This window comes from Lissotriton vulgaris, chromosome 1_2 (assembly GCF_964263255.1).
Source record: "Lissotriton vulgaris chromosome 1_2, aLisVul1.2, whole genome shotgun sequence".
Taxonomy (NCBI): domain Eukaryota; kingdom Metazoa; phylum Chordata; class Amphibia; order Caudata; family Salamandridae; genus Lissotriton; species Lissotriton vulgaris.
In genome coordinates, this window is record NC_141686.1 from 129,293,732 (window position 1) to 129,299,731 (window position 6,000).

Genomic DNA, 6,000 nt, shown 5'->3' on the forward strand with positions numbered 1-6,000 from the left:
GGAAAGGGGGGCCGAGAAGGGTGCAAGGCAGAGGGGGAGAAGGGTGCGAGGCAGAGGGGGGAAGGATGCAAGGTAGAGAAGGGTGCAAGGCGGAGGGGAGAAGGGTGCAAGGCAGAGGGGAGAAGGGTGCAAGTCAGAGGGAAGAAGTGTGCAAGGCAGAGAAGAGAAGGGTGGAAGGTGGAGGGGAGAAGGGTGCAAGGCAGAGAAGAGAAGGGTGGAAGGCAGAGAAGAGAAGGGTGCAAGGCAGAGGGGAGAAGTGTGCAAGGCAGAGAAGAGAAGGGTGGAAGGCGGAGGGGAGAAGGGTGCAAGGCAGAGAAGAGAAGGGTGGAAGGCAGAGAAGAGAAGGGTGCAAGGTAGAGGGGAGAAGTGTGCAAGGCAGAGGGGAGAAGGGTGGAAGGCGGGGGGGAGAAGGGTGCAAGGCAGAAAAGAGAAGGGTGGAAGGCGGAGGGGAGAAGGGTACAAGGCATAGGGGAGAAGGGTGCAAGGCAGAGAAGAGAAGGGTGGAAGGCGGAGGGGAGAAGAGTGCAAGGCAGAGAAGAGAAGGGTGGAAGGCGGAGGGGAGAAGGGTGCAAGGCAGAGAAGAGAAGGGTGGAAGGCAGAGGGAAGAAGGGTGCAAGGTGGAGGGGAAGAAGGGTACAAGGCAGAGGGGAGAAGTGTGCAAGGCAGAGAAGAGAAGGGTGCAAGGCAAAGAGGAGAAGGGTGCAAGGAAGAGAGGAGAAGGGTGCAAGGTAGAGAAGGGTGCAAGGCGGAGGGGGAGAAGGGTGCAAGGTAGAGGGGAGAAGGGTGCAAGGCAGAGGGGAGAAGGGTGCAAGACAGAGGGGAGAAGGGGTGCCAGGCTGAGAAGAGAAGGGTGCCAGGCAGAGAAGAGAAGGGTGCAAGGCAAAGAAGAGAAGGGTGCAAGGCAAAGAGGAGAAGAGTGCAAGGAAGAGAGGAGAAGGGTGCAAGGTAGAGAAGGGTGCAAGGCGGAGGGGAGAAGGGTGCAAGGCAGAGGGGAGAAGGGTGCAAGGCAGAGGGGAGAAGGGTGCAAGGCAGAGAGGAGAAGGGTGCAAGGCGGAGGGGAGAAGGGTGCAAGGTGGAGGGGAGAAGGGTGCCAGGTGGAGGGGAGAAGGGTGCAAGGCAGAGGGGAGAAGGGTGCAAGGCAGAGGGGAGAAGGGTGCAAGGCAGAGAGGAGAAGGGTGCAAGGAAGAGAGGAGAAGGGTGCAAGGAAGAGAGGAGAAGGGTGCAAGGAAGAGAGGAGAAGGGTGCAGGGTAGAGAAGGGTGCAAGGCGGAGGGGGAGAAGGGTGCATGGCAGATGGGAGAAGGGTGAAAGGCAGAGGGGAGAAGGGTGCAAGGTAGAGGGGAGAAGGGTGCAAGGCAGAGGGGAGAAGGGTGCAAGGCAGAGGGGAGAAGGGTGCAAGGCATAGGGGAGAAGTGTGCAAGGCAGAGAAGAGAAGGGTGCAAGGCAAAGAGGAGTAGGGTGCAAGGCAAAGAGGAGAAGGGTGGAAGGAAGAGAGGAGAAGGGTGGAAGGTAGAGAAGGGTGCAAGGAGGAGGGGGAGAAGGGTGCAAGGTAGAGGGGAGAAGGGTGCAAGGCAGAGAGGAGAAGGGTGCAAGGCGGAGGTGGAGAAGGGTGCAAGGTAGAGGGGTGAAGGGTGCAAGGCAGAGAGGAGAAGGGTGCAAGGCGGAGGGGAGAAGGGTCCAAGGCGGAGGAGAGAAGGGTGCAAGACAGAGGGGAGAAGGGTGCAAGGCAGAGAGGAGAAGGGTGTAAGGCAGAGAGGAGAAGGGTGTAAGGCAGAGAGGAGAAGGGTGCAAGGTAGAGAAGAGTGCAAGGCGGAGGGGGAGAAGGGTGCATGGCAGATGGGAGAAGGGTGAAAGGCAGAGGGGAGAAGGGTGCAAGGAAGAGAGGAGAAGGGTGCAAGGTAGAGAAGGGTGCAAGGCAGAGGGGGAGAAGGGTGCAAGGCAGAGGTGAGAAGGGTGCAAGGCAGAGGTGAGAAGGGTGCAAGGCAGAGAGGAGAAGGGTGCAAGGCAAAGGGGAGAAGGGTGCAAGGCAAAGGGGAGAAGGGTACAAGGCAAAGGGGAGAAGGGTGCAAGGCAGAGGGGAAAAGGTTGCAAGGCAGAGGGGAGAATGGTGCAAGGCGGAGGGGGAGAAGGGTGCAAGGCAGAGGGGAGAATGGTGCAAGGCAGAGAAGGGTGCAAGGCAGAGAGGAGAAGGATGCAAGGTAGAGAAGGGTGCAAGGCGGCGGGGGAGAAGGGTGCAAGGCGGAGGGGGAGAAGGGTGCAAGGCGGAGGGGAGAAGGGTGCAAGGCGGAGGGGAGAAGGGTGCAAGGCAGAGGGGAATAGGGTGCAAGGCAGAGGGGAATAGGGTGCAAGGCAGAGGGGAGATTGGTGCAAGGAAGAGAGGAGAAGGGTGCAAGGTAGAGAAGGTTGGAAGGCGGAGGGGGGAAGGGGTGCAAGGCAGAGAGGAGAAGGGTGAAAGTTAGAGAAGGGTGCAAGGCGGGGGTGGAATAGGGTGCAAGACAGAGAGGAGAAGGGTGCAAGGCAGAGGGGAGAAGGGTGCAAGGCAGAGGGAGAATGGTGCAAGGTAGAAAAGGGTGCAAGGCTGAGGTGGGCTAGGGTACAAGGGGAAGGGGAGAAGGGTGCAAGAGGGAGGGCAAGAAGGGTGCAAGGCAGAGGGGAGAAGGGTGCAAGGGGGATGGTGATGAAGTTAAAAATGTGCCCCCCCTGGAAACATTTCTGCAGACACCCATGGAACGCACACTACTTTGTGAGGGAGAGTGGAGAGAGAGAGAGTGGAGAGAAACAGTGGAGAGAGAGAGTGGCTAGAGAGAGAGAGAGTGGAGAGAGACAGTGGAGACAGAGTAGACAGTGGAGAGAGAGTGGAGATAGACAGAGGAGAGACCGAGAGTGGAGAGAGAGTGGAGAGAGAGAGTGGAGAGAGAGAGTGGAGAGAGAGAGTGGAGAGAGAGAGGGGAGAGAGAGAGAGTGGCGAGAGAGTGGAGATAGACAGTGGAGAGACCCAGAGTGGAGAGAGAGTGGAGATAGACAGTGGAGAGACCGAGAGTGGAGAGAGAGTGGAGAGACACTGGAGAGACACTGGAGAGAGTGGAGAGAGAGAGAGAGTGGAGAGAGAGAGAGTGGAGAGAGAGAGAGTGGAGAGAGAGAGAGTGGAGAGAGAGATAGTGGAGAGAGAGAGAGTGGAGAGAGAGAGTGGAGAGAGCGAGTGGAGAGAGCGAGTAGAGAGAGAGAGAGAGTGGAGAGAGAGAGTGGAGAGAGAGAGTGGAGAGAGAGAGTGGAGAGAGAGAAAGAGAGGAGAGAGAGAGAGTGGAAAGAGAGAGAAAGAGTGGAGAGAGAGTGGAGAGTGGAGAGAGAATGGAGAGTAGAGAGAGACAGTGGAGAGAGAGACAGTGGAGAGAGTGAGTGGAGAGAGAGTGAGTGGAGAGAGTGGAGCGAGAGAGTGGAGAGAGAGTAGAGATAGGGAGAAGGGAGAGAGAGAAGGGAGAGAGTGTGGAGAGAGAGACAGTGGAGGGAGACAGTGGAGGGAGACAGTGGAGAGAGACAGTGGAGAGAGAGACAGAGGAGAGACCGTGGAGAGAGAGACAGTAGAGATAGAGTGGACAGAGTTGAGAGAGCGAATGAAGAGAGTGGAGAGATAGTAGAAACTGACTGACTGACTCAGAGACTGAATACTGACTGACCGAGAGACTGACTGACTGACTGACTGAGAAACTGACTGAGAGAGAGAGTGACTGACTGACAGAGAGAGAGAGACTGATTGAGAGTGAGACTGACTGACAGAGACTGGCTGAGGTAGAGAGAAACTGACTGAGAGAGAGACTGAGAGAGAGAGGCAGAGACTGACTGACAGAGAGATAGACTGATTGTCTGTGATAGAGACTGACTGACTGAGAGAGACTGACTCGGAGAGAGACTGACAGAGAGAGACTGACTGAGAGACTGACTGAGAGAGAGACTGATTGAGAGAGAGAGTCTGACTGAGAGAGACTGACTGACAGAGAGAGAGAGACTGACTGACTGGGGTAGAGAGAGAATGACTGACTGAGAGAGACTGACTGACTGGGAGAGAGAGACTGACTGGGAGAGAGAGAGACTGACTGAGAGAGACACTGACTGACAGAGACTGACAGAGATAGAAAGAGACTGAGAGACTGACAGAGAAAGAGAGACTGACCAACAGAGAGAGAGAGACTGACTGACAGAGGCTGACTGATAGAGAGACTCACAGAGAGACTGACTGACAGAGAGAGAGACTGAGACTCTGACAGAGAGCGAGACTGACTGACAGAGAGAGAGACTGACTAAGAGAGACTGACAGAGAGACTGACAGAGAGAGACTGACTGACAGAGAGAGAGCGAGTGACTGACTGGCTGACTGAGAGAGACTGACTGAGAGAGACTGAATGACAGCGAGTGATAGACTGACTGACAGAAAGAGAGACTGACTGACAAAGAGAGACTGACTGGCTGACAGACTGACAGAGAGAGAGAGAGAGAGAGAGAGAGAGAGACTGACTGACTGACAGAGAGAGTGACTGACCAAGAGAGACTGAATGACAGAGAGAGATAGACTGACTGACTGAAAGAGAGATACTGACTGACAGAGAGAGAGAGAGAGACTGTGATGGAATTGGGGTCAAAGTGTGTATGAAGCTATGCAATGCCTCTTAAGATTGCTATTGTCTACTGATAAAAATGTACTATCAAAATGTGCTCTTTGTGGTTACATCTGCTTTTGAAATACTGCACTGAAGCTTTGTCCAATGTCTTAAAACGGAAAAGAGAAGGAGCAGTGGATGCACTTTTGTCAAAACTGAACGATGAGTGGGCCCGATGTTGTATATCATGACAGGAGTCTGCATCAGGAAACCCACCTAAAATTGGGCAAACTTTCCCGGCCTACTCATGGCAGGGACCCTGTAATGAATGAACCACCACCTATGATAGCCGGCAGACTAAGCCCAACCTTTAACTCCACCATCCAGTGTTACTTATAACGGCTGTATTGGTGACAGTGGCATAACAATCGCCCGGCATCCCCTGCAGTATGGTGGGTCGCTGGCCTGAGAGCTCTAGACTGGCACCGAGAATGGGAGGGGGGCCCCCTCCATGTAGTTTGCAGGGGGGCCCCCTCATGTTTCGTTACGCCACTGGAACATCAGTGCCCGTGATATCAGCATAAGCTCTAGTAGAACATCAAAGCATGGCTAGCCGCAAAGCTCTAGTCGAACACCAATGCATGCTTCCTGATTTTTTGCTAGCTAAAGAAGTTCTAGTAGAACACCAATGCATGGCTAGCTGCAGAAGCTGTAGTAGAACATCGATGCATGCAACCTGATTTTTGACTAGTTACAGAGACCTAGTAGAACATCGATGCATGCAACCTGATTTTTGACTAGTTACAGAGACCTAGTAGAACATCGATGCATGCAACCTGATTTTTGACTAGTTACAGAGACCTAGTAGTACATCGATGCATGCTATCTGATTTTTGACTAGTTACAGAGACCTAGTAGTACATCGATGCATGCTATCTGATTTTTGACTAGTTACAGAGACCTAGAAGAACATCGATGCAGGCAACCTGATTTTTGTCTTGCAGCAATGCCAGCTCTATGAACTTACATACTGATCAATCGTTTTTATGTCTACTCATTATGCCTAAAAGACACTTCTCCGGGGTGTGCGTGGTGCGACCACCCATAAGAGAGACAAGTATAGTTATTATGCCCCTCTAGAATGTTTCAATGACAGTACAATCCCACACCATGCTGAAGAGGCCGGCTTCTTCTCCACATCTTATGCATGTATCCGAGAGACCAGGGTTCATCCGGTGGAGTCACCAAGGTGTTAGATATGTGTGATGCACATAACTGAATTGTAGCTAGCATTGCCGGAAAACTTGTTTTTGTGATATAAAGATGCCTCATTCCTGACCCGATAGTCTACCCTGAAATCAGCCTCCCATTTAGCTCTCACAACCCTCACCCAAATTCGACCAGGATCA